Source organism: Triticum urartu, chromosome 1A, assembly GCF_056163025.1.
Source record: "Triticum urartu cultivar PI428250 chromosome 1A, HENAU_Tu73, whole genome shotgun sequence".
Lineage (NCBI taxonomy): Eukaryota > Viridiplantae > Streptophyta > Magnoliopsida > Poales > Poaceae > Triticum > Triticum urartu.
This window is the reverse complement of record NC_141873.1, coordinates 350,603,287-350,630,295: the sequence shown is the minus strand read 5'-3', so window position 1 is coordinate 350,630,295 and position 27,009 is coordinate 350,603,287.

The window sequence follows — 27,009 nt, the reverse complement described above, 5'->3', positions numbered from 1 at the left end:
CTATTTATCTGGGCTTCATGCCCCGCACATGTGTTATTCTTCCGCATGTACCTTTTCTTCGCCATTATATGCATCGATATGACTTAAGTTTTGGCCAAGCTGGGTTACCTGGCTCTTGCATTTATGCCCTACGTTCCCGTTAATTCGGCTAGGGCATAAGGGGAGCACCTCTGTGATTGTTACTGCCGGGTCAGCCGGATGTGTACCTCAGACTGAGTGAAGCCGAAAGCTAGCGTTCTTAAGGGAATATCGGTCGGTGAACAAAAGATGATTTTTATTTATTTTCCATATGTGCCCCCAGATGTTTTTGCCCGCGTTTCCTCTCACAGTCCGGACATGCACTTTAGGGCATGCGTACCCAGGGAAAGGAACCCTTAACGGAACTATTCTCCCTAGAAGATGTTTCTTACTACCCATGTAATATAACATAACTAGTTGGGTACTTGTCCGTTCAAGCACTAATGACCACTACGCTTGGTTTCCACGCATACCCCGGTTCTTATATAACTGAGCGGGTATTCGGACACACTCCGGACTATCGGGTCCCGAAGTTGAAGCGAAAAGGTCCGCCATGACAAATGATTTACAATCCGGCTAGAAGGCATTATACATGTCACTTTAATTGCATAGTCATGTAGACTGACTAAATTCCTCCTCTATACCATCCAACAGGCTATCTAGCCTACAATCCTGTTGGGAATACTTTGCGGCTAATTCTACTTGCCCATACACTAAGCTAACGGGTATCTCTTTCCCATCGGGCCCCACAGGTCCGACCTCGGCCATGTGGTTTGGGCCAGCCTTGGTATACCGTGTCTTCACCATGGCCCAGGCTTCCCTGGCACCTTGACGGCAGGTCGATATCTTCCATAATCGGAAGCGCTGCTGTGCTCCCTTGAGCTTCTCCGCAAGCTCTCCAATGCCTTCTGGCTGGGAGACGGATGGCCATAAGGCCTGGGCAATACCTTGCATCACCTGCCGAACTTGTTCGTGCAGTTGTGAAAGCTCGGGTAGAAGATCACCCGCAGACCCAGGCGTCTCCTCCGCGGGACGACCCGTCAGTATACCTGCAGACATAACTCTGTTAGCCGGCTTCTTCGCCACCCCCTTTTAAGGGTTCGTGCAAGCACTTACTGAAAATGTCGCGTCGAAGCCGCTTATTCTCCTTCTCGGAGTCCGCAAGCTAGGCTCAAACATCTTTCAGTTCCACGCTCAGCTTGGTATTGGCGTCTTGGAGATTGTTTTTCTCCCACCTGACCTCAGTCAGCATGCATTCGCCAGCCTTTAGCTATCGTACGACATGCTGGTCCTCCGGATTCTCTCTGGATTCATCTGCAACATCTATTGTTAGATCTGTAGCCACGCCGCACGCTATATGGTACCCGTCATTCTTTAAAACAAATGTTACCAGCTGAGGACTTTTTAGGTTCCTTTAATGCGGCAACGACGGCCCGAAGTTGGGTCTTGCATTCCTCCAGCTCCTGTGACAGTCGAGTATTCTTCTTTGTAAGAACCTGCACAATGGATGATCCTTAAATCAGTTCTGCTAACTGTTTCAAGTCTCAGGGGCTACTGATACACATAATCGTCAGATTTGCTTACCCGTACATCCCTTACATACTGGTCTGTGGCTCTTGCTAGACCATTTTGAGCAGCACGGAGGTACGCGTCTCCAGAATTGAAGGCATCAAATGCCTTTGGTGAGAAGCAAGCGTCACGGAGTACGGCCCGGCGACGCCTATGATTCATGGCGCTCTCCACTTCTGAATTTGTAGTGGATAGTCTATCCGCATCCTCTGTAGGGGGAGTATCCGGCGTCCGCCCCATGTCAGCTTCCGCCTCTATGTCTGGTCCTGGAGCCCGACTGGTGGAAGCATGATCGGCAGCCTCACCGGACATATTTCGGCGAGCGTTTTTTCTGTTAAAGAAACATTGACGTCATTACATTTTGAGAAAGACGACAACCACGGAGCGTGGTTTTTGTCATACCTCTGCGCCGGCGTCTCCGTCCTGACCGCCTTCCTTTTTGGCCTGCCCGAACTCGGTGCCTCTTGTTGGCGAGTTGCTGCGGGTTCGGCACGGCGTCCCAAATGCCTTCCCTATAAAACATCATATGTATATGGTAGGTGAAGTGTCTAAAAGGGAATCCTAGTTTTTGTAGTTGGGATTTTTTTGGTTTTTCTTACGTGCGACGCAGGAAGCAGTCCGGGATAGTCGGCCGTAATGGCCACCATGGCGTCATCACAGCTTAATTGATAGAACTGCTGGTCTATTAGCTCCATGAATATGTCTGGATCTTCTTCAAGTCCGGGACCGAGGGCCCGGTCAGGGTCCTCTAGTTGTGGAGATAGGCTGTTGACCTCCCTTATGGCTTTTCGCAGTTCCTACCGCAAAATGGCAAGGTGAGTACCTATGACAAAGAATGCGGGAAAAATGAGAGTAAGGAGATATAACTCACCCAGCTTGGAGGGTTGTACATGGAGAATCCATCCCGTGGCTTGATGCGGATGAACTCCTCTTCCTCTCCCTTGAACAACTCGGACATAATTTTTGCTAAAGCAGCAGCGTTGTCCGGACCCTTACGCCCGCAACGGGTGGCATCATCTTCCCCGTTAAAACACCACAGGGGGTGCCCTCGATATTGAAGTGGCTGCACTCCCCGCATTATGCATATTGACATAACCTCGATTACCGTCAATCCTGATTGAGCCAGCGCTTTAATCCGGTTCACCAGGTAAAGGACGTATCCGTTGTCTTCCTCCTTGGGGCTCCGTGGGCGCCAGCTTCGGCGTTTCTTCAGAGGAGCATTGTTGAACTCAGGAAGACCCCGCCGAACAGGGTCCGGAAGGGGGACGTCCTCCATATAAAACCATTCCGAAGGCCAGTCTTCGGACGTCTTCTTTGGAGTACTGGACAAGTATCCGGTTTCAGCGATGCGCCATATTTCGGCTCTGCCCAGTTGATAAAGTGACCCCTTCTGTGTGCGGGGGACGAGGCAAAATAACCTTTTCCATAGCTCAAAATGAGCCTCGCAGCCCAGGAATAACTCGCAGAGGGCAACATAGCCGGCGATGTGTAATATGGAAGCAGGGGTGAAATTATGCAGTTGGAGGCCGTAAAAATCCAGGAGCCCGCGGAGGAACGGATGAATTGGAAATCCGAGTCCCCTTAATAAGTAAGGAACAAGGCATACCCGCTCCCCCGTAGAGGAGCTGGGGAAGCTCTCCGCTTGCTCCCCGCCATTGTAGGTGGAGAGCCTGGCTCGGACGGGAATCATATACGCTGGAGGGAGAAGTCCCTTAGTCTGCAGTTCGACTAATCGACTGTGTGGGGCAGAACACCTCTCCCAATCACCGGTCTTAGGACTACGGGGGCGGGAGGAGGAGCTGCGGTTGTCGGCCATGCTGGAGTGGATTTTTCCGAAGCGTGCTCCGATGGATTCTCACTGGGGGAGGATGATATGGATTGGATCTAAGAATCCCCATCCCTTTAATAGACAATTTATTTATCTGGCTAGGGGGCGAATGTAAAAACACCCTGGCTCCTCGTATTCATTCGACGCGTGGAAGATAGCCCTTATTGGGCGCAGAAGCCAAGAGTACCAACATTTATGGGGCCGGACACTGCTTAACAAACATTCGAAATCTGGAGAAGAACCCGCCTTGCAATGCCGAAGACAATACTGCGTGTCGGACTTGACGTCATTGAAGCCTGGTTCGGGGGCTACTTAGGGAGTCCTGGATTAGGGGGTCTCCGGACAGCCGGACTATATCTTTTGGCCGGACTGTTGGACTATGAAGATACAAGATTGAAGACTTCGTCTCGTGTCCGGATGGGACTTTTACTTGGCGCAGAAGGCAAGCTAGGCAATACGGATATGTATATCTCCTCCTTTGTAACCGACCTTGTGTAAACCCTAGCCCCCTCCGGTGTCTATATAAACCGGAGGGTTTTAGTCCATAGGACAACATACAATCATACCATAGGCTAGCTTCTAGGGTTTAGCCTCTCTGATCTCGTGGTAGATCAACTCTTGTACTACTCATATTATCAAGAACAATCAAGCATGACGTAGGGTTTTACCTCCATCAAGAGGGCCCAAACCTAGGTAAAACATCGTGTCCCCTGCCTCCTGTTACCATCTGCCTTAGACGCACAGTTCGGGACCCCCTACCCGAGATCCACCGGTTTTGACACCGACAACCACCTATCGGAACCACGCCAAAAATCTCCGTGTCTCCAATTGCATTTGCACACTCCAATCTCATTCCTTTACTTTCTTGCAACTTGCATGCTTTACTTTTCGCTGCTCATATACTATTACCATGCTTGCTTAAAATGTATTGTGAATGTTTAAACTTGTGCTAAAAATCCACCTTAACTTAAAGAAATTTAAATTTGCCACTTTTCTTTGTTGAGGGTCTAATCAACCCCCCTATAGACTCCTCTTCTCGATCCTACAATTGGTATCAGAGCGTTGGTATCCATTGCTTTGGTTTAATCACCATTGGAGAAAGATGGATGAGTCTACGTTGGGGAGTCTTAGACGTAGAGTACCTATACTTGATGGAGAGTTCTTTCGTGAGTGGAAAAATAAGATGCTTGAGATTTTCAATGAATATCAGTTGAACAAGTACATTACTAGCCCTTGTGCACCCCTTGTTGACCCTTTGAATCCTACCCTTGATGAGTCTATTGACATGATTCGAAACCTTAGAACTGTCAATCTTATTACTAGAGGTTTGCCTAGAAATTTGTTTAGTTGCTTGCCTGCTCTTGATTGTGCCTACACCATATGGAGATTTCTTGAGGAACGATTTCCAAACTGTTCCTTGCAAAACTTAGATGAGATTCTTCATAAGTCTATTGCCTTGAGTAAGATGAATTCCAATGATCCTAAGTTTGGTGATTGTTTATTTGAGCTTAGTAACCTCATGCGTGCCAAAGGAGATGTTGGAATCATTAGCAATATCATCTCCGAAGCCATTAGAATTCATAAAGATGAACATTGTGATGATCACTTACCTAATGAATCACTCTCTCTAGGAATTGATCAATCACAAGACAATGTTGAACTTGGATACTATGATGAGGATGATGATAGTAACTTTGATCTCGATGAGTCTATGAGACACTTTGGTCTTATGGCTAATCTTCGCGGCTACATGGCTGGAGGAAAGGAATGGGTTCTTGAGAGTGGATGTACCGATTACATGACCGGAGATAAGGACATGTTTCGTGAGCTTGCTGAAAACAACGACCCTCGAAAGTATGTCACTTTTGGTGACAACTCAAAGGGTAAGGTGGTTGGCCTTGGTAAGGTGGCCATCTCACATGATAGCTCCATACAAAATGTTATGCTTGTTGAATCCCTTAGCTATAATTTACTTTCCGTATCTAGACTTGCTAACTTTGGTTTCAATGTCCTATTTACTAAAGTATATTGCCAAGTGTTTCGTAGAGATACTCATAAAATGGTGTTTACCGGTATACGTAGAGGTGATCTATACATTGTTGATTTCACTAAAAAGGCTCAACCTAGAACTTGCTTATGAAGGAAATATGCCCTAGAGGCAATAATAAAGTTATTATTTATTTCCTTATATCATGATAAATGTTTATTATTCATGCTAGAATTGTATTAACCGGAAACTTAGTACATGTGTGAATACATAGACAAACAGAGTGTCACTAGTATGCCTCTACTTGACTAGCTCGTTGAATCAAAGATGGTTAAGTTTCAAAGCCATAGACATGAGTTGTCATTTGATTAACGGGGTCACATCATTAGAGAATGATGTGATTGACTTGACCCATTCCGTTAGCTTAGCACGATGATCGTTTAGTTTGTTGCTACTGCTTTCTTCATGACTTATACATGTTCCTATGACTATGAGATTATGCAACTCCCGAGTACCGGAGGAACACTTTATGTGCTACCAAACATCACAACGTAACTGGGTGATTATAAAGTTGCTCTACAGGTGTCTCCGATGGTGCTTGTTGAGTTGGCATAGATCGAGATTAGGATTTGTCACTCCGATTATTGGAGAGGTATCTCTGGGCCCTCTTGGTAATGCACATCACTATAAGCCTTACAAGCATTGTGACTAATGAGTTAATTGCGGGATGATGCATTACGGAACGAGTAAAGAGACTTGCCGGTAACGAGATTGAACTAGGTATGAGGATACCGACGATCGAATCTCAGGCAAGTAACATACCGATGACAAAGGGAACAACGTATGTTGTTATGCGGTTTGACCGATAAAGATCTTCATAGAATATGTAGGAGCCAATATGAGCATCCAGGTTCCGCTATTGGTTATTGACCAGAGACGAGTCTCGGTCATGTCTACATAGTTCTCGAACCCGTAGGGTCCGCACGCTTAACATTCGGTGACAATCGGTATTATGAGTTTATGTGTTTTGATGTACCAAAGGTAGTTCAGAGTCCCGTATGAGATCGGGGACATGACGAGGAGTCTCGAAATGGTCGAGACATAAAGATCGATATATTGGACGACTATATTCGGACATCGGAAAGGTTCCAAGTGATTCGGGTATTTTTCGGAGTACCGGAGAGTTACGGGAATTCACCGGGAGGGTCAATAGGCCTTCGTGGGCTTTAGTGGAAATAGAGGGCAGCAAGGAAGTGTGGGGTGTGCCCCCCTAGGCCCAAACTGAATTGGTTTAGGGCTTTGGGGGCCGCCCCCCTCTTTCCTTCTCCTCTCCTCCTCTTTCCTTCCCCTCCTAGTAGGAGTAGGATTCCCCCCTTGGGGCGCACCCTATGAGGCCGCCGGCCCCCTCCCCTTGATCCTTTATATACGTGGCCAGGGGGCACCCCATAGACAGACAAGTTGATTGTTCCAAGCCGTGTGCGGTGCCCCCTCCACCATAATCCACCTCGATCATATCGTAGCGGTGCTTAGGCGAAGCCCTGCGTCGGTAGCAACATCATCACCATCATCACGCCGTCGTGCTGACGTAACTCTCCTGTGAAGCTCTGCTGGATCGGAGTTCGTGGGACGTCATTGAGCTGAACGTGTGCTAAACTCGTAGGTGCCGTATGTTCGGTACTTGGATCGGTCGGATCATGAAGACGTACGACTACATCAACCGCGTTCTCATAACGCTTCCGCTTACGGTCTACGAGGGTACATGGACGATGCTCTCCTCTCTCGTTGCTATGCATCACCATGATCTTGCGTGTGCGTAGGATTTTTTTTGAAATTACTATGTTCCCCAACAGCTTAATTGCTAAATCCTGTAAAGGTTGGTTGTGGCATAGAAGGTTAGGTCATGTGGGCATGCGAAATCTTGATAAGCTTATTAAAGGTGATCATATCCTTGGAGTAAAAGATGTTATATTTGACAAGGATAGATTGTGCAGTGCTTGTCAAGCCGGAAAACAAGTTGGACGAAGTCACCTCGTGAAGAACATCATGACCACGAGAAGACCGCTCGAGCTACTTCATATGGATCTTTTTGGTCCCAATGCCTATAAAAGTCTTGGTGGAAACTCATTTGGTCTAGTCATAGTCGATGATTTTTCAAGATTTACGTGGGTGTTCTTTCTTGATGATAAATCGTAGGTCCAAAAGATCTTCAAGAACTTTGCTAGGAAGGCCCAAAATCAATTTGAAGTGAAGATCAATAAGGTTCGCAGCGACAATGGAACGGAGTTCAAGAACGCAAATGTGGATACCTTTCTTGACGAAGAAGGGATTTCACACAAGTTCTCAGCTACATACACGCCTCAACAAAATGGAGTTGTTGAGAGGAAGAACCAGACTCTTATTTAGATGGCAAGAACGATGCTTGATGAGTACTAGACGCCAAAACACTTTTGGGCAGAAGCGGTTGAGACAGCTTGTCATGCAACAAATTGCTTATATCTTCACAAGCTACTCGGCAAGACGGCATATGAGCTTCTCACTGGTAACAAACCCCAAGTTGGATACTTTCGAGTATTCGGCTCAAAGTGTTACATTCTTGATAAGCATCGTCGTTCTAAATTTGCTCCTAAATCTCATGAGGTTTCCTACTCGGTTATGGCTCAAACTCTCACACCTACCGTGCGTACAACAATTTCACCCGAAAGGTTGAAGAGACGGTAGATGTGAAGTTTGATGAATCGAACGGCTCGCAAGTAGAGCAATTTCCAATTGATGTAGGAGACAAAGATCCTTCGTAAGCAACCCAATACTTGCCTATTGTCAAGATTCATCCAACGGAGGTGAAGGAGAGTACCTCGTCCGTCCAAGTGGAAGTTTCTACCTCACGACAAGGTGAACCAAGAATTGACATGGAGGCTTCCACAAGTGGGATACGTCAAGATGAAGAAAATGAGGAAGTACACCAAGATGAACCTCATCAACCTCCTTCTCCACCTCGACAAGAGAACGACAACGTCAACAACGAAGAAGGCCAATAGGAAGAACAAGATGATGAAGAAGATGTTCCACCCTGACCTAAACAAAAGCTCTCACGAGTTCGAGCAAGAGTTTAACGAGACCATCCCGTCGAACAAATCTTCAATGATATCCAAACCGGGAGAATCACTCGCTCTAAAACTCATTTGGCTAATTTTTGTGAACATTATTCATTCATCTCTAGCATTGAACCTATGAAGGTTGAAGAAGCATTGGAAGATCCGGATTGGATAAATGCCATGCATGAAGAGCTACACAACTTTGAGAGGAACCAAGTGTGGACATTGGTTGAGAAGCCCGACAACAACCACAACATCATTGGTACCAAATGGGTGTTTCGCGACAAGCAAGACGAAGATGGACAAGTCGTTCGCAGCAAAGCACGTCTCATCGCCCAAGGCTACACTCAAGTCAAAGGTATGGACTATGGTGAGACATATGCCCCCGTTGCTAGACTTGAGTCCATCCGCATCTTACTTGCCTATGCTAATCACCATGATATTACCTTGTACCAAATGGACATTAAAAATGCCTTTCTAAATGGTGAAATTGAGGAGGAAGTTTATGTTAAACAACCTCCTGGCTTTGTTAATCCTAAGGAACTCGACCATGTTTACAAACTTCACAAAGCTCTTTATGGTCTTAAACAAGCTCCTAGAGCGTGGTATAAATGCTTGACCAAGTTCCTTATTGAAAAAGGCTTTGAGATTAGAAAAATTGATTCTACTCTTTTTACTAAAAGGATTAATGGAGAATTATTTGTGTGCCAAATTTATGTTGATGATATCATATTTGGTTCGACTAACCCTCATTTTAGTGAAAAGTTTGGAAAGCTAATGTCGGAGAAGTTTGAGATGTCTATGATGAGTGAACTCAAGTTCTATCTTGGTTTGCAAATCAAGCAAACTAAGGAGGGTACCTTTGTTTCCCAAACAAAGTATAGTATACCAAGGACCTATTCAAGAAGTTCAACATGAAAGAATGCAAATGTATGAATACACCCATGCCTACTAGTGGACATCTTGACTTGACTAAGGATGGCAAACCGGTTAACCAAAAGGTTTATCGCTCTATGATTGGTTCATTGTTATATCTATGTGCCTCCCGTCCCGATATTATGCTAAGTGTGTGCATGTGTGCACGATATCAAGCGCCCCCCAAAGAATTCCATCTTAAGGTTGCGAAAAGGATAGTGAGATACATAATCCATACACCAAATTTTGGCATTTGGTATCCTAAGAGGTCTTCTTTTGATCTTGTTGGCTATTCCGACTCGGACTATGCCGGAGACAAGGTTGATAGAAAGTCCACTTAGGGTACGTGTCAATTTCTTGGTAGATCCCTTTTGACTTGGTCCTCCAAGAAACAAAACTCGGTATCCTTATCTACCGCTGAAGCGGAATACATTGCCGCCGGTTCATGTTGTGCTCAATTACTTTGGATGATCCAAACCCTTAAAGATTATGGGATCTAGGTGAAACATGTTCCATTGCTTTGTGACAATGAAAGTTCTATTAAGATTGCTCACAATCCCATGCAACATTCTCTAACTAAGCATATTGAAGTTCGTCATCATTTCATTCGAGATCATGTTGCCAAAGGGGACATTGATCTTAAGCATGTTCATACCGATAAGCAATTGGTGGAAATATTCACCAAACCGCTTGACGAGAAAGTATTTTGCCGTTTTAGAGGTGAATTGAACATCATTGATGATTCAAACTTAGAGTAGAAACTCCATTTGGACACATGCAAGGCATGGGCCTTTGACTAATCCTTGATATTTCTCTTATGATGATGATCATATGTCTTGGATATACTTGTACCCTTGAATGCTATCTAACCCTTGTAGGTACTTGGATGAGCTCGAATTCATGAGATTGCAACTCACTCACACCTTGAGCAATCTCTACATCACCAAGTCTCTACAATATGGTGGTTGAAGATAAGGAAGCATGAAATCCTTCAACATATCCTTTGACAATTGCTTCGTATCAAATTTCATTTGATATCAAAATTCATGATTGTCACTTTGAATACACAAGTGCTCTTCCTTGCAAGACTAACCCATGTAGGTAGATGAACTCAAACTACAAGAGGTGCTCCCAACTCATTGATGAGCTACATTAACCTTGAGCATCCTACACAAGTTCAACTACATGATCAAGTTCAACACCACCACCCAAGGTATGTTATTCCATCTTAGAGAAGCTTTACCCCAAGTCATGGGTCAAGGTAGCTCAACAAGATGTGAATACATCAAAATGCTTAAACGAAAAATGGTAACCCCATTTTGAGCTTAAACAATGTGTATGACCTACGATCAAGTGTTATCACTTGACTCCTCAGTCAATATGCTCTAACATAGGTGACTGTGTCGCCGACCAATTCTAGATGCAGTTCTCTAGTGTTTTTCCGAATTCTTGCATTTGTCTCTTGCATGTTTGTTAACTTCATCTAGATTTCTTTATTTTCACTGTTATGTTCTGCATTCCCTGCATCTAATTCATTGCAAATCCTTCAGTTAATTCATTGCAAATCCTTGTGAGATCCTATTTCCCTAGTGAGCTGAGATGACAATTGTTCTCTCTCTGTGTTGAATTCAGACACACCGGTTTGTCTCCTTCGGTCAAACCGAATCATTTCGGTGCCACCGAAGAAAACAACTCAGTATTACCGATTTCAATGCTGAGGAGACACTTTGCCATTTGCATGCTGCATATTTGTTCCAGCTCCACTCAATGATTCTAGTCCTCTACCTGCATCACATTCTATATGCTGCTATGTTTTGTGACTCAAGGACCAAACCCTTTCGACTCACATTCCAGAAGATCCTTCTTGGAAATTGATGTCAAAGGGGGAGAGAGATCACATCAAAGCTTAATCACATCAAAGGGGGAGAGTTCTTAATCACATCAAAGGGAGAGAGACCCCAGATGCTTGGTATTTAAGAGGAGAGAAGTCACATGTCTTTAAGAGGGGAAAGACATGTTAGTATGTGTTATGACTGTGTTGTTCTGATTTTATTTTCCCTATCTTCTCCCATTATCCATATAAGATTCAGGGGGATAAATACATCTAAGGGAAGGAGATCTCCGAATTCATTGCATATCTTTACTCTTTGGGGACATGTCTATACTTAAATAGAGTACCTAGTACTCACTCACTACATGTCATCCCGATCTTGGTACTCTTGTGGTTTGCTGTTCTTGCTCTGTTTAGTAGATGTTTCTGTGTTATCTAACCTTGTTTACTCAGGTTCATCTCTTCCAAAGCCAGCTCAAGACCACAAGGTAAGTATATGCATCACACTCATGTTCATGATGATCTCTTGCTGATGTACATATTGTTTGCAAGAAGGACTCATGAACATGAAGGTACGCTTCTTAAATCCACACCATTTGCTCTGATGCATATAGCCAACATACGTGTAACTCATTGCTTGCTTTGTCATGCTGATGCATTCACATGCTCGTATATTCTATATTTACATGATTGCATACATGTAGGGGGAGCCTATGCACGTTACATGTCTTTCCAAATCTTTACTTGCTAGTCTTCATATATTTATCTAAAGCCTTGATGTATGTTGTCATCAATTACCAAAAAGGGGGAGATTGAAAGCACAAGTGCTCCCTGGGTGATTTTGGTAATTAATGTCAACATATCTCTTGTTGGACTAATACCTTTATCCAATATATTTCAGATGAGTTCAACAGTGGAGTGGCGTGGACAAGAGGATGTGGAACCCCTTCAAGATGCTAAGGACAGAAGATTGGAAAAAGCTCAAGACTCCTCATTTTCATTTCAGTGATCCAAGATCACATTGAGTCCATAAGAAAGCCAATACTATTAAAAGGGGATGAGGTGTTGCTTAATGGCTTGCTGGCTCAAAATGCTTAGTGATGTGCTCCAAAATCCCTCAACCACTTTCTCATATCCACATATGTCCCAAACCAAAAGTCAAACTTGGCCCCACCGATTTGATCTATTTGAAGCCACCAAGTTCACTTGACATAGTCAATGCGAGAAACCCTAATCAGTTCAATCTCACCGAGACATGCAATCGGTCGCACCGAGTTTGCTTGACCAACTCTCTATTTTGCTTATTACCAAAATCGGTCCCACCGAGTTTGTGTAATCGGTCAAACCAAGTTGAGGTTTTACCCTAACCCTAGCACATTGGTCCCACCGAGTTGATCATACCGGTCCCATCGAAAACTCTAACATTCACATTTTGAACCATATCGATCTGACCGAGTTTCTCGATTCGGTCCCACCGAGTTTGGTGAATTGTGTGTAACAACTAGTTTTTGTGTGGAGGCTATATATACCCCCTCCACCCATCCTCCATTCGTGGAGAGAGCCATCAGAACGTGCCTACACTTCCAACATTCATTTTATGACACCTACTCATGTGTTGAGACCAAGATATTCCATTCCAACCACAAGAATCTTGATCTCTAGCCTTCCCCAAGTTACTTTCCACTCAAATCATCTTTCCACAAAATCCAAATCTGTGAGAGAGAGTTGAGTGTTGGGGAGACTATCATTTGAAGCACAAGAACAAGGAGTTCATCATCAACACACCATCTATTACCTTTTGGAGAGTGGTGTCTCCTAGATTGGTTAGGTGTCACTTGGGAGCCTCCATCAAAATTGTGGAGTTGAACCAAGGAGTTTGTAAGGGCAAGGAGATCGCCTACTTCATGAAGATCTACCCAAGTGAGGCAAGTCCTTCCTGGGCGATGGCCATGGTGGGATAGACAAGGTTGCTTCTTCGTGGACCCTTCGTGGGTGGAGCCCTCCGTGGACTCGCGCAACTGTTACCCTTTGTGGGTTGAAGTCTCCATCAATGTGGATGTACGATAGCACCACCTATCGGAACCACGCCAAAAATCTCCGTGTCTCCAATTGCGTTTGCACACTCCAATACCATTCCTTTACTTTCTTGCAACTTGCATGCTTTACTTTCTGCTACTCATATACTCTTGCCATGCTTGCTTGAAATGTATTGTGAATGTTTAAACTTGTGCTAAAAATCCACCTTAACTTAAAGAAATTAAAATTTGCTACTTTTCTTTGTTGAGGGTCTAATCACCCCCCTCTAGACACCTCTTCTCCATCCTACAAAGATCCATATGATGTAATTCTTTTGCGGTGTGTTTGTTGGGATCCGATGAACTTTGAGTTTATGATCAGATCTATCTTTTTATCCATGAAAGTTATTTGAGTCTTCTTTGATCTCTTATATGCATGATTGATTATAGCCTCGTATTTCTTCTCCGATATTTGGGTTTTGTTTGGCCAACTTGATCGATTTATCATGCAATGGGAAGAGGTGCTTTGTGATGGGTTCGATCTTACGGTGCTTGATCCTAGTGACAGAAGGGGAACCGACATGTATGTATCGTTGCTATTAAGGATAACAAGATGGGGTCTATTTCTACACAAATAGATCTTGTCTACATCATGTCATCATTCTTATTGCATTACTCCATTTCTCCATGAACTTAATACACTAGTTGCATGTTGGATAGCGGTTGATGTGTGGAGTAATAGTAGTAGATGCAAGCAGGAGTCGGTCTACTAATCTTGGACATGATGCCTATATAATGACCATTGCCTGGATATCATCATGATTATTTGAAGTTCTATCAATTGCCCATTAGTAATTTTTTCACCCACCGTTTGCTATTTTTCTCGAGAGAAGCCACTAGTGAAACCTACGACCCCCGGGTCTCTTCCTTGATATATTTGCCTTGCGATCTATTTTATTTGCCTTTTATTTTCAGATCTATTAAACAAAAAAAATACAAAAATACCTTGCTGCAATTTATTTTATCCGAGATCTATTTATCCTATCTATCATATTTTTATCATGTCCGTTTGCCAATTTCTGGTGTCATTACCCAAAAGGGATTGACAACCCCTTTAACATGTCAGGTTGCGAATATTTGTTATTTGTGTGCAGTCTGTTTACATAGTGTTGCTTGGTTCTCCTACTGGTTTGATAACCTTGGTCTCATCACTGAGGGAAATACCTACCGTTGCTGTACTGCATCATCCCTTCCTCTTTGGGGAAATACCGACGTAGTTCTAGCCGACATCACACTGGTCCTATGGGACCTTAGCACGACGACTTCCCGACTATCTACTATAGCAAGTTTTGCCCGGCTTCGGCGAAGGAGGGGCGATGACGGTGGCCCGCCTTCGGCTCGCTTCAGTGCTTGTAGTCGTTGCTAGCTGGTCTATGGATCTGGATGTAATTTTTATTATTTCTGGTGTTTGTTGTACTGCCATGATCGAAGATTAATAGATTGGAAGATTTCTCGCAAAAAAAACCATCGAGTCGATAGAAGACGCGGGGGAGATGACAGCTAGCCCTGGTGGTTAACCCCCACCCACCTAAAATGATTCACCCCCGCCTCTCTCTCTCTCTCTCTCCCCTTTCTTGCAATCACTTGCATTTCTGCCATGGTTTCCAAGGTGGGACAAAATCGTGTGAAGATGGCAGCTCGTTTGGCAACAATGTGGGTATTTGATTTCTGAATTCTCGGGTTAGTGTTAGTTGTGATTTGCCATTTTCGTATTTGATCCAGTTATCATCTATTTTTTCATGTATGTTTTAGTTGTTAGAGCCCCAACACTATGTATCACTCCGATCTTTGTGGACTAGCCGATGGAGAAGCCCCTCCCTCTTACCATCACCGAGCCATAGCCACCAAATTTATTGCGTTTGAAAGATGGTACATGGCCAAGAGGTCTTTGCGATGCGTAGAACATGTTTGTGATGTGTATGTAGTTGGTTCATTCATACTTATTGAAAGCGCGGGTTTACTCCTAGATGGGGGGTGAATGGGAGATTTTTAGAAATTCGTCAAACTCTAAAGAATTTGACGAAGATCGGAGTGAAGAAATAGAAATACGAGGGAACTAAATCATCATAGAAATAGAAATCCTCATACAGTATACATACAGGTGAAGAACATGCAATCATACATGCATACAAGCATGAGGAGGATGAACTAAAAAAATGAAAAACAACATGATGAAAGTCTTCATTTCAAGTTCTTTAGAAAGTAACCTTTGGGCAAGTCTTTCTTTCCTCCTCCACAAGAAAAGCTCTTCTCCTCTCGTCGGTGTCGCCGCCGTCCGTCCCATCTCCGATGGCCTCAAGGCCCTGGACGCGCGGAGGATCTCGGCCCCCCATCGACGGGAGGGACCCCGTTCCCGTTCTTGTTAGAGTCAGTGTGGTTAGGGTTGTGTTGCGGCGGCGTTGTCCCTTAGTAGTAATAATGTCTCCCACGTTCTATCCCCGTCCCGATGGTGCGTCTAGCATCATCAGAGGGCATGTGGAGGTTTGTCTTCGTCGGATCTTGCGGCATTCGGTCGGTGCTGGTCTGCGGTGGATCTATTTGGATCCGATCTTTGTTCGTCTTTGCTTAAGTGTTTACAGGTTTGATCCTTCTGATCTACGATTTTCTTCATCGGCAAATGGTTACTACTATGGTGCGCTGGTCCTATCGGTCCTTAGCACGATGACTTCCCGACTGTCCACTACAACAAGGTTTGCCTGACTCCGGTGAGGGAGGGGCGATGACAGTGGTGTGCCTTCGGCTCACTCTAGTGCTTGTAGTTGTCGCTAGGTGGTCCATGGACATGGTTGTAATTTTTATTACCTCTATTGTTCTTTGTACCGTCATGATTGAAGATGAATAGATTGGAAGTTTTTTGCAAAAAATGTTCTTTAGAAAGTATATCACAAATTCTTCAGGAGCGGAGATATTTAAGGTAAGGGTGAGGAATTTGAAACCAGGTTGGCTCGATGAAGACACAATGATTTGGTAGGCCAATTCCAGTACGTCTGGTTGAGACGGCTGAGACGAACTCAGAGGACACTTAGTCCTCACCGCATTCCTCTTGAGCCAAGGTCACTTAGACCTTGCCCAATCACTCGTAGTAAGTCTTCAAGGTAGACTCCCAAAACCTTCACAGACTTGTTCACTGGCACACCACAATGACTCTTGGGTGCTTAGAACTTGACGCCTAACCGTCTGGATGAATGATAGTCTTCAAAGGTAACAAGCATCAGATCGCACAGATCAATCTCTTCAGTGATGCTCAATCACTTTGACTCTGGTTGGGTTTTTCCTCACTTGGATTCTCTCAAAGTCGTCAGAGGATGGGTTGCTCTCAAATGACAAGTGTAAAGTTCTCTCTAGAGCAGCCAACCAACAAATGGTTGTGGGGGGCGGCTATTTATAACCAGGGCAACCCGACATGAAAGTTCATAAATGCCCTTCTCAGACATGACCGTTGTTAGGATAAGATCCACTCGACAGCTGGCACGCGGCGCTTAAATGGTCAGAAATTTTAGATCTCAATTTCGTCGAGGCACTTAATTTCCTCATGATAGGCAGATCGCACAAGCGAAGTCCTAACTCCTCAGTGTGACCAAATTCGTCAACGACCAGATGACCTTCGTCATTGTCGCTAGCAAATTTGTCAGCTGCTCCGGAGATTTCCAAAGGCTTCACTCGAAGTGGCTTGTGTATGTTGTGGAGTTCTCCCCTATATATTGGAATCCAATCATGCATGATCATAAGATATTTGATGAATTTTAATGCATGATGAAAATTGGTGTCTGGCGAAATACAATATGCATGAGTATTTAATATTTAGATTCAGAGCATGCATAGGAAAAGTAGCAAAAGAGTCATACCACCAACATTTATTAAGTTACAACTCATCAAAGAGCGAATCGAATGAAAACCAAGAGTTGCAACTTAGAAAAACACAACCCATATGAAGACCCACTTGAAGATTAACTCAAATCCCCCCCTTTGTCATCAAATGACCAAAGGGAGGCGAAACTAAGGACTAACGCCCCTAAAGAATATCATCTTGAGGAATTCGGAGGGGTGCCAGAGTTGGTGTAGGGGCCGCATGAAGCAGAAGGGCATGTAGTAGTGTCTTCAACATCTTCATTTTAATTAGTGGAGCGGTAAGGAGACACCAAGCTTGGGGCGAGAGGAGGAATTTGCACTTTCTTGAACTTCTTCCTAGGCGGAATCGACCAATCAAAGTTCATCTTGAAGTCCATCGTGGAAAGTTCTTCATTAGTCTTCAGATGTGATAATATGGCCCATGTTCTGTCAAATATTTTGTAGGCGTAGTAGTGGTTCTTGCGAACATTATGCATCACTGTCATATTTGTATGGATAGCAGAAGGTGACGCTTTTTCCAGTCATGATTCCTATCAATCTTTTGGTGCAGGAAGATGAGGAGTTCATAGTTAGTCATGACCCGTGGTGCTTCTGGTTTAGGAATTGGAGTAGATGCCTTTGCTGTTGTATCCTGGCTTGCAGTTTCATCACTAGTTGATTGTGAGGCGGGCTGATGATATTGTCCATCAATAGGATGAGTACCTTTAGCAATGACAGCCTTGCCTTTGCCAGGAACTCAGGAAATTGTACTTTGAAGAATTTCCACCTCTGGCATAAAACTGAAGTGATTCTGACAATCAACCCTAAAAGTGATTGAAGACCTTGATCTGATGAATCTCATAATCCATGGAGCATAAGGTTTCAACTTGAAGGATGACTGTGCCATGGTGACCAATGTCCACATGAAGAAATCATGGATATTTATGGGAATCCCATGAATGATGTTAAAGAGCAGATGCTTCATGATTCCAACAACTTCTTCAGTGTAAGAATTGTGGCCTTTGATGGGACTGAGGGACTTGGCAAGAATGTGGTAGATGGTGCGAGGCACAAATAGCAATTCCTTCATCAGGAAGGTGGTCCTTGGAGCTTCTCCTTTAGCCAATGGCTTCATCAATACTTGCACCAAATGACTGGGCAGTTTAGGTTCTTCATAGATCTTCTTTGTTTCTTCAAGGGGTGGATCTACTGGAAGAGCACGTAGTAATTCATCAACAGGTGCCTTGTAGTGAGTGTCTTCACTCATCTAGTCCAAAGCCCATGCTGAAATGTCATCAACATTGCCTAAGAAGTGCAATGTGGCATAGAATAGAAGAATGAGTTCTTCATTCCAGAGAAGACATCCAAAAAGAAGTTGAGTAACCCAACATCATGTAGAACAGCCAGTGCAGGTCTAAAGCATGGAATTGACTCCATGTCCATGTGAGGAATATGGTCATGTGGGCAGATCTTGTTCTTATCGAATAGAAGCGATGCTTAGTAATTCATCTGCGCCTTGGTCCAGAATCACAGACGCTTGATCTTGGGTGAGTCATAAGGTGACTCGCATATGAAGAAATTCTTCTCTTTGAAGAATTTGGAGTTATAGAACTGAGGCCTCCCGAGGCTTCTACCAATCTTTGGCATAGCAGGAACAGGTTGAAGATTTATCTTCTTTGGCCTTACATTAAACACAGGCCTTGGAGAGCCAGTTGAATCTTGGGGATTAGTAACGGCCAGAGACTTAGCAATTTCTTCAGCAGTAGTAGTTGGTAATGTGCCAGTATCGGCTGAAGGAACTGATTCTTCTCACCGAGGGGGGTGTATTGACAACATCCACAATCGGGTCTTGAAGTGCCACTTCTTCAGCTAATGCAACTGAGATTTCTTCACCAATGGTCTGAAGAGAAGGTTGACGTTCTTCAAAACCAGTGTGAATTTCTTCACTGCGCAGGCGACTGTGGCACTTGGGTCAGAGGTGTGGTGAGAGGCGAATTTTGGTGTGTTGCTTCCCAAAAGTCCTCATGGATGGGTGGTGTCGTGGAACCATCAATGTCCACATCCTCTTCAGTTTCATCAGTCATTGGGACATGATGAGGCATCCACAATGATTCTTGGTGAAGTGAAGCATCTGCTTCAACTTCAATTTCTTCACTCATTTTCTCTATGGTAGCAGCAGAATGGGTATCACCTACTTCATCATCAGCTGGAGGAATAACATATTCCATCCCAAAAGGAACAATCAGAAGATTTTTAGGGTTGCGGGCAGGGGCACTGATGAATTAGAATAACATCAATTGGTACAAGTAAAGACAATGGTGTCGTCTTCAGTTTCTTCACTGGCTTGGTGGTAGGATGAGCTGATGTTTTCCTCTTCTTGGCTTCCTTTTCAGTTGCCTTTGTCTTCTTCGCTTTTGATGCAAAAGGAAGAGTGATGAGCTTCAAAGATAAAGACTTTGTAGGCGCTACAACTGAGGAACTTGGTGGAGCATTTTCTTCAGGCGTGAATGGTGCAGTCACCCTGGCAGTTTCTTCAGACGTGACTTCTTGAGTTACCCTAGCTTGTTCTTGTGGAGGAGAAGAGGGCACAGTCTCACTGGCCTGAGGGGTTGATGGAAGAGCTAAAGAACTTGAAGGAGGCATAGAGCCAAACTTGGCTGCCTCACGCTTGTTGTGATCATCAACCACTTTGGTGGTGGCTTGGATGAATCTGTCTTTGACACCACAATAGGAATTGGCTTGGCGATCATATTCTTTAGACAACTGTTGAATTTCAGGCTGTAGAATCATGAGCTGCTGAGGAGATATTGACAACATGTTCTTCCTCAACTCCTTCTCCTTGAGCTATTGCTGTTTCTTCACCAGCTTGGCTTGCGCAATCTTGTGCTTCTGATTGAGTATGAAAGAAGACAATGCATTGATACATCCATTTTGCATCGTGTTTTCCTACTGTTATTTATAATGTTTTTGATCAATATAACACTTTCTGGAGCAATTCTATTACCTTTTCTCTCTTAATTTGCAAGATTTACATGAAGAGGGAGATTGCTGGCAGCTAGAATTCTGGACCTGAAAAAGCTATGTTAGAGACACCTATTCTGCACATCTCCAAATGAGCTGAAATTTCACGGAGAATCATTTTGGAATAAATAAAAAATACTAGAGAAAAGAAATACCAGAGGAGACCACCCAGGTGCCATAAGGCACCAGGGCGCGCCCACCGCCCCTCGGTGCGCCTTGGTGGCTTGTGGGGCCCCTGGCCAGCCTCTATGGCCCATCTTCTAGTATATAATCCCATTTTCCCTAGAGAAAAATAAGGAGAGGACTTTCGGGACGGAACGCCGCCGTATCGAGGCGGAACTTGGGCAGGAGCACTTCTGCTCTCCGGCAGAGCGATTCCGCCGGGGACACTTCCCTCCAGGAGGGGGAAATCAAAGCCATCTCCATCACCAACAACCCTCTCATCATGGGAGAACCAATCTTCATCAACATCTTCACTAGCACCATCTCATCTCAAACCCTAGTTCATCTCTTGTATTCAATCTTTGTCTCAAAACCTCAGATTGGTACCTATGGGTTGCTAGTAGTGTTGATTACATGTTGTAGTTGATGCTAGTTTGTTTATTTGGTGGAAGATTATATGTTCAGATCCTTCATGCTATTTAATACCCCTCTGATCTTGAACATGAATATGATTTGTGAGTAGTTATTTTTGTTCTTGAGGACACGGGATAAGTCTTGTCATAAGTAATCATGTGAATTTGGTATTTGTTTGATATTTTGATGATATGTATGTTGTTGTTTCCCTTAGTGGTGTTATGTGAACATCGACTACATGACACTTCACCATACTTGGGCCTAAGGGAATGCATTGTGTAGTAGTAATCAGATGATGGGTTGCTAGAGTGACAGAAGCTTAAACCCTAGTTTATGCGCTATTTCGTAAGGGGTTGATTTGGACCCAAGCATTTCATGCTATGGTTAATTTTATCTTAATTCTTCTTTCGTAGTTGTGGATGCTTGCGAGAGGAGTTAATCATAAGTGGGAGGGTTGTTCAAGTAAGAATAGCCCCCAAGCACCGGTCCACCCACATATCAAATTATCAATGTAACGAACGTGAATCAAACAAACATGATGAAAGTGACTAGATGGAATTCCCGTGTGTCCACAAGAGTGCTTGCTTATTAAGAGACTGTTCCGGCCTGTCCTTCACTACAAAAAGGATTGGGCTACCTTGCTGCACCTTAATTACTATTGTTACTTATTTCTCGTTACAAATTACCTTGCTATCAAACTATCTATTACCGATAATTTTGGTGCTTGTAGACATTACCTTTCTGAAAACTTCTTGTCATTTCCTTCTGCTCCTCGTTGGGTTCGACACTCTCACTTATCTAAAGGACTACTTGATCCCCTATGCTTGTGGGTCATCACACATGACTAGGGACCGAAAGCAAGTTGAGATCGTCAAGTGCTGTATCAGGTTTCTTCACCCATATATCAATGAAATCAAGGATCTTCTTCGGTTCCAGAAGCAATGTGACTGAAGAATTGTTTGCAATGATGGCTTGTTCTTGTTTCCTTCTGAGGAATTTGGCGAGCTCATCTTTGTCTGCTAGCCCATCACTGGTACGCGTCGGTGCTAAACAAATGGTTTTTAACCCCTTTCCGCGACGGCATTTCGAACCGTCACCAAGTGAGTGTGGGAGATAGGGGGGTCCTCCCCACACGACCCAGAAACCGTCGGGGATAGGGACCCTACAGTACTCCTACTCGTTTCTGCTCGCATTGCCATCGCAGTCGGTATTCTGTGGTGCTACGTTTATGTTGCGCGACCCATCACAAACGACTCACTATTATAGAAAGCGTATGATGCGCGGCCCATCACAAGCGGTTCACTGTTAAGAAGATTAGCTAATCGTCGTACGAGTGTCGGACAGGATTATGAAATGTCGGACCGTCGTAACATCGTCGTACACGACAACTATCACACACGCTATTCTTTGATGCAATGTTTACGATGCATACTTCATCAGAAACAGTTCATGGTTGCGAATTGTGTACGATAAGGCAACTAACACAAACGTTTAGTTTGCCCGCACCGTTTCTGATATTGTCTGACATCGCACATGCTTTGGAAACAGCAACTGTGTGCATGCTTGCACACATTTCCTCTCTATGAACCGTCTCGGATTATGGTGTATATCGCAAACGATTGTGTTTTACCAACCGTGTGTGCCGTAACAACCTGGAGAGCGTAATTTCACCGTAATTTAATTGTTGCTATTTCAAATTGTACCGGATTTGAATTTGAATTTGAATGTATGCGACAACTTTATTCATATCCATCAGGTTCAAACAACCAATGCATTATTAGATTCGTAGGTACATATGTTCAAGAATTACATAAGAACCAAATAAAGAGTGATGAACCACAATTGTATACTTGTACTATTAAAGACGGTAAAGAAAGAGGCGAAATATATTCTGGTTGCTGAACAATGTGAAGCGGAATGCCCATATTGTGCCCTCCTCCATGCAGAAGGTACACACGACTCTATTCCAACTCCTTGTGATGGCCGACCGCCCATCCTTCACGGTCTTCATGAAAACATCTAGATAATCATTGTGTTCTGGTAGAACTACTTTAACCTTTGCATGCCCACCAATCATGTAGTTTGAGAGGTAATCTTGAGTAAACTGCTTTGGCAACCACTTCAAAGGAAAAAGATTCAGACATTGTCATCTAACACAACTCATTATAGGCAGTAAAAAGAAGGCTGCAGAGTTCTTACTTACCATCCTGCAGTTCACTATTGTCTTGGATAAATGTAAACAAATAGTTTAATTGCCATCTTTGGACCCATTTTACTAACAATCTTTATCAACTTCCTCACTTGATGCTGGTTCATCGATATCTCATTGCCCCATACGCAGAAAGGGTCAAAGCGCGGATCTTTACCAATGACATATGTACCTAAAAGCACCAAGTTAATATTAGAAGCTAAACAACAATTGCACAATAATGTAGTACAACACTCTTTTATAATATGTCTATATACATCCGTATGTGGTAGTCCATTTGAAATCTCTAAAAAGACAAATATTTAGGAATGAAGGGAGTATCTTATAACATCCAATATACTCACATATTAGATGAATTAACATCTTATATTATGGGCCGGAAGGAGTTTAGTGCATTATTACAAATTATCGGCTGATTAACTGCTGCTGTATCCAGGGGTTACAATTAGTTTGAGCTAGTTCGGGCTCAAATAGCCCTAGAGTATATCTAAACATGAGGGCTAGTTTGAGCTAGTTGCATCTATAACCCACCCAAAAAAACTATCCAATCCAAGAGGTGCTAATTGGAGCTAGTTCTCCTAGTGCATTTATTGTCAATCTAACCCTACCATCCAAACAACTCTTTGGATGGAGTTAGTTCAGGGTTAGTAATGAGCTAGAAACTAACTCTAACCTCTAGCTAAGTTGAGTATCCAAACATGGTTGTGTTGTTGTTGTTGCTGCTGCTGCTCTTCTACGTATATCTAGACATCATTAGAACATTAATGTAACACTCTTCCTTGTTGCCATGTAGCCTAGGATTGCATATTTAGACATTAAGCACAGTGCATGTTGCTATGTAGCCTCAGATATATTACATATGGCCCTAGTTAACCTAACGATAAATGGGTTGCAGATATATTCAGTTAAAAGTCCAATTCACCGATTAGTCCCTTATCAGGCACCGACCTATATGGTACCAGCTACCGATATCCTGAACAGTGAGCAGATATAAGCCATGGGATGAAACTAACCTCGATGGAAAACAATAGTCGTTCCCAAATTTGTCCTGTGTAGGTACATCGGGAAGCATGTTAAGCACAACAGGCTAAACATGAACCAAAATTATACATGGTAGAAAAAATAATCTCCAAAAGATAGCTTCAGTGTGCAGGTTTAAGCACGCTAGTAAAGCAAAACAAGTGGAAAGGTGTGCTAACTGCAACAGGCCTAACATTTAACAACAAGCAAACATAGTCATTCAAACTGGTATTGTGCCGGTCTAAGTACACTGGTTATTGTTAAATAAAAATGGAAAGGCATGTTAACTACAAGATGCAGCAACCAAATGTAATCATTTATAGTGGTATTGTTGAAACTGGTACTGATGAAATTGAACTACACAGTTCATACTTGCACATATAGAACATCACATTGTGAATAACTGGAATAAACAAGGCATACTACGAACAACCAAAGATAGCATTTGAAACTGGACATATGCTAACTACAAACAACCAAACAATCAAAAAACTTTAAAAGAGGCATATGCTAGCTATAACAGGCTTAACAGTAAGCAAATATATGCATTCATATCGGTATGTCTAAAACTGGATTGATGAAATGTACTAAACAGTAAATAATTGCACATATAGAGCACCACATTGTGAACAACTGAAATAAACAAGGCATACTACAAACAACCAGATATAGCAATTAAAACTGGACATATTCTCACTACACTACAAAAGGGACTCGACAAAACAAATCATGGGTTTCCCCCTGAGAAGAGGCACGACAAAACAAATCATGGGTTTCCTCACTTGTCACATATGGGCTCGTTCCCGTGGGAAGAGCACGGACCCTGGATGAGCTCCATGTTGTCACAGATGGGCTCCTTCCCCTTGGAAGAGCACAGCTGTAGGGTGCCCTCCCCAATGTCGTAGACAAGTACTTTCCCCTTGGAAGAGCAGAGGGTCTCTTTCCCCTTGGAAGAGACGGAGAGGGTGCCCTCCTCCTGGTCGCCGTCGATGAGGTATGACTTGGAAGCTGTGGATCCCAAGCCAGCATCGCAGAATGTGTCCTTCAGAAATGACAAAAGGGGCTCGATGGCGATATAGAATGGCAAATTATTGACAGCGAGCCAGAGGAGATCAGCGGCCGGGCCATGGATGAGGTCGATGGCGGTTGAACCCGAGGGGTTGGGGGTGGGCCACTTAACTTGTGACATAGCCTGCCTCAGGCTGTCGCTGTCGATGACCTCGATGTCATAGCCGGCGGCTGAGACATGCCCGCATACTCTAGCCCCGCTGCTTGAGTGCCTGCCGCCAGTAATGGTCGTCAGCTTCCTCGGTGACGTCGGGCAAAGAGACCGCCATACACCTCTTTTGGGCCAGTCGCTCCTCGAGCTCCACGGGAAGTTTAGCCGGGCTTAGGTTGCGATGCTCTGGAGTGGGGGATGGGGATGGCGATCTGTGGGAAAGGGGGCGTTTGGCAGGAGTCATCTAAGAAACTCAGGGCGGCCTGGGTATGGAGATCGGTGGGTGCTACCTCTTAAGCACTGCGTTGGATTTCCCCGAAGAGGAGAGGATGATGTAGCAAAGTAGCGTAAGTATTTCCCTCAGTTTTTGAGAACCAAGGTATCAATCCAGTAGGAGGCTACGCTCAAGTCCCTTGTACCTACACAAAAACAATAGCTCAACGCAACCAACGCGCTTAGGGGTTGTCAATCCCTTCACGGTCACTTATGAAAGTGAGATCTGATAGAGATGATAAATAATATTTTTGGTATTTTTGGTATCAAGATGCAAAGTAAGAAGTAAAAGGCAAAGTAAAAGCAAAGCAATAATAAAGTGATGGAGATTGATATGATGAGAAAGAGTCCCGGGGGCCATAGGTTTCACTAGTGGCTTCTCTCAAGAGCATAAGTATTCTACGGTGGGTGAACAAATTACTGTTGAGCAATTGACAGAACTGAGCATAGTTATGAGAATATCTAGGTATGATCATGTATATAGGCATCACGTCCGAGACAAGTAGACCGAAACGATTCTGCATCTACTACTATTACTTCACTCATCAACCGCTATCCAGCATGCTTCTAGAGTATTAAGTTAAAAACAGAGTAACGCCTTAAGCAAGATGACATGATGTAGAGGGATAGTTTCATGCAATATGATAAAAACCCCATCTTGTTATCCTCGATGGCAACAATACAATACGTGCCTAGCTGCCCCTTCTGTCACTGGGAAAGGACACCGCAAGATCGAACCCAAAGCTAAGCACTTCTCCCATGGCAAGAACAACCAATCTAGTAGGCCAAACCAAACTGATAATTCGAAGAGACTTGCAAATATAACCAATAATACATAAAAGAATTCAGAGAAGATTCAAATATTATTCATAGATAAACTGGATCATAAACCCACAATTCATCGGTCTCAACAAACACACTGCAAAAAGAAGATTACATCGAATAGATCTCCACAAGAGAGGGGGAGAACATTGTATTGAGATCCAAAAAGAGAGAAGAAGCCATCTAGCTACTAACTATGGACCCGTAGGTCTGAAGTAAACTACTCACACTTCATTGGAGAGACTTGGATGATGATGTAGAAGCCCTCCTTGATTGATGCCCCCTCCGGCGGAGCTCCGGAACAGGCCCCAAGATGGGATCTCATGGATACAGAAAGTTGCGGCGGTGGAATTAGGTTTTTGGCTCCGTCCCCGATCGTTTGGGGGTACGTGGATATATATAGGAGGAAGAAGTACGTCGGTGGAGCTTCGAGGGGCCCACGAGGCAGGGGGCGCGCCCTGGGGGGCGCCCCCACCCTCGTGACCACCTCGTGGCTTTCTTGACAGGGGGTCCAAGTCTCCTGGATCTTATCTGATGAGATAATCATGTTTCCGAAGATTTCATTCCGTTTGGACTCCGTTTGATATTCTGTTTCTCCGAAACACTGAAATAGGAAAAAATAGCAATTCTGGGCTGGGCCTCCGGTTAATAGGTTAGTCCCCAAAATAATATAAAAGTGGAAAATAAAGCCCAATATAGTTCAAAACAGTAGATAATATAGCATGG